Source organism: Lontra canadensis, unplaced genomic scaffold, assembly GCF_010015895.1.
Source record: "Lontra canadensis isolate GAN:19392208 unplaced genomic scaffold, GSC_riverotter_1.0 scaffold71, whole genome shotgun sequence".
NCBI lineage: Eukaryota > Metazoa > Chordata > Mammalia > Carnivora > Mustelidae > Lontra > Lontra canadensis.
The window spans coordinates 10,465,318-10,468,519 of NW_022631065.1; positions in this window are offsets into that span (position 1 = coordinate 10,465,318).

Below are 3,202 nucleotides of genomic sequence, written 5' to 3' on the forward strand. Positions count from 1 at the left end.
TTGGGGTCCACACAGGTCCCTGTATAAAGACAAGGGCTGCCATTTGTCTCTAGTCACCTGTGGGGTCTGCCATGACTAAACCATCTCTCCTGAAATCAGATATCAGAAAACCCCACATTATTTTTCCACTGCCATTTATGCCCTAGCTTCCTTCCAGGCATCTCCATTTTTGTTCTGGGCTTGACCGCACCCACGATTGCTTTAAGGCCCAGATACAGAATTTCTTATTGTCAAGAATTATTTTTTCATGGTCTTTGGAGAGACCCAAAAATCCACCAGGACGTTTGTTTTTTCAAAGATCAATACAGTCACAGAATTTCTTAGCTTTAGGGGATTTGAGACATTCATAAAATCATAGACATTCAGACCTGGAGGAGCCTTAGACCAAGTCTTTCTTTCTGAATTCACTCTTTCCAAGCCTCCTCTCATTGTTTCTGTAACATCCAGTGCTCTGATTTCCCTCTTATCTCTTTTCAGGCTACTCTTTCTAAGGCTAAATCCTCATACCCTTGTTCACTCTAGATCCCCAAGTGATCTCATCCAGACCCATGGCTTTAAATACCACCTATATGCTGCTGATGATTCCCAAATTTGTATTTCCAACCCCATACTCTCCACTGTTTCAAGCTCATATACCCAGCTGTCTGTTCATTGTTACTTGTATATTTCACAAACATCTCAAACTTTAGTACTTAAAATTAGACTCGAAATTTTATCTATCACCCATAACAAGTCCCCCAGCCCCCACCCCGCAGTCTTCCAGTCAAAGTCTCCATTACACACACAGATGCCCAAGCCTGAAACCTGAGAGTCCTTCTTGCCTACTTTCCTTTCCCTCACTCTCACATCCAGTCTATTAAAAAATTCTTTCCACCTTTCCCACCTTTTCTCAAGTGCATCTACTTATCTTCATCTCTAGTGCCAATGTTCTTAGTCCAAGCCATCATCATCTCTCTGTTGGACCTCTCTAGTAATGTCCTAACTGGTTTTCCCTATTCCTGTATCACTTCAATCCATTCTCCATGTAACAACTGGAGGATCCTTCCTTTCAGGATGTGAATTTAAATACTAAATCTTTCAATTGCTCCCACTGCACTTAGAATAAAACCTAAACTCCTACAGCTGGTTAATATGGTTCTTTCCCTCTAACCTCATCCCATACATCATTCCCCCTTGCTCAGTGTGCTCCAGCCTTGCTGGCCTTTCATTGCCTTGAACTCAACAAGTTTTTTTCTACCCTTGGAGCCTTTATACACTAGGACCTCCTGGAATGCTCTTCTTCTAATTTCTTCTTTTAGTCATAGCTTGTCATAGTTTTAAACATATCCACAAATTCTTAGACTTTAACCTGTCAGAAGGTAGAGTCCAATTCTCCTCCCCTTGAATATGGACTGGCCTTAGCCACTTGCTTCTATGAATAAAATGCTGTAGAATTGACTCTGTGTAAGTGCTAACACTAGGTCAAAAAAGATGTTACAGCTTCCAACCTAGTTCTCCCTTGGGAGGCTCCCTCTGGGAACTTGCCACCATACTGTGAAAAAGACAAGCAACCACATGGAGAGGTCACCTGCAGGTGTCTCAGTTGACAGCCCCAGCTGAGATCCTGCCAACAGCCAGCATCAACTACTAGACATGTAAGTGAGGATGCGTTCAGATGAGTCCCGTCCCTAGCTTCCAAGCTGCCCCAGCTGATGCTGGGTTGAACAGAGACACATTGTCCCCACCAACTCCTGCCTAAATTGTAGATTCATGAGAAAATAATTGCAGTCATTGTTTGAGCCACTAAGTTTTGTGGTGGTTTGTTACATAGCAGTGGATACCTGAAACATACCTGATAATGTCCCTTCCTCCGAACTGTCCTCTGACCATCCTAAGTGCCCTTTGGCTCCATCCTTGACTAAAAAGTGATTATTAACCTCACTGCCTAGCCTGGGGCCAGACACACAGGAGGAGCTCAGTAAATATTTATGGTATGATTGGATGAGTGAGTAAATCCTCTTGTCACATTTGAAGTTATCTATCATTGATAAGATAGAGGTTTGTTTAGTCATTTGCAGAGTGGTGACAACAAACTTCAATTCAACTAGAGGAGGGGATCATCATGCATCATCATGCTGTCCCAGAACTGCTGTCCAGGACTGGGGGGCAGGCTTCACGACCAGCACTCAGGGGCCTTAGATGACCACAAGTCATCTGGGTCTGGGGAGGTAGGTGGGGGTGTCCCAACGATGCTAGTCTTGATGTCAGTGCTGCAGACAGGATGCCTTATCTTTGTTGAGGATGCGAGGGACTATTCTTGTTTTCTGTCATGCCTGCCAGCACTTGTCTTTCTCAGAAGTGGGCTTATTATCAATTTGGGAGACAGAAGATGGGGGGAGTGGAGGCAGAGAAGTTTCAGAGAATCATTCTTGCAGGAGAGGCTGCACTTCACCAGAGCCGAAAATGACAACATGTCAGATGACTGAGTCTCAGGCTGGCTCCTGGGGGCCTATTCATGGCTTTCTGCTCTGACGTGTGGTTTCCTTGGTGACAGGACGGCGGTCGGGTGGACGGCAGCTTCAGGACCACCTGACTAGCTCTGATGCTAACAGGCTCTGACAGCTTTGGTTGGGTTGAAAGGATTTAGGGTCCCTACTGGCTTTCTTAAATTAAACCCTCCCTCCTGGAGTGAATTTGTTTATAAATGTTGCGTTGGATTAGGAGAATTTTCCTGTGAGCACAGAGCTCCTTTCCCATAGGGGTTGACTTGTTGGGGCTGCTGGCAGTTCCTGAGGTCAGGCCCCTCAAAGCAGCCCAGCCAGGCAGGGATCTGCCCCGGTCAGCTTCCGGACCAATGCCTCCAAGGGCGTGGACCAGGCAGTCTCGGTTGGAGCCCAAGACCCCCTCCAGTTATTTTAACAGAGGGAATTTAATCTAGGCAATAGGTGAGGCCGATATTGGAGGCTGAAAAGGCAAAAAGAGACTATCAAGGTAGAGAAGGGCTTCTGAAAGGCGAGAGATGGGGGTTCCGGTCACTTAGAGGCTTGGAACAGGGGCCTGCAGAGCTGAGGCCCTGACCCCCGATGAGGGGCGACTTCCTGGTATCTCAGGTGCTGGACGTGTGGAAACAGCTGGAAATGGGGACACATTACCGTGAGAAGGAACGGTCCCGGCAAGGTGGAGGCTCGCTGCTGGAGCGATGCTCAGAGGACCAGAAAGCAGC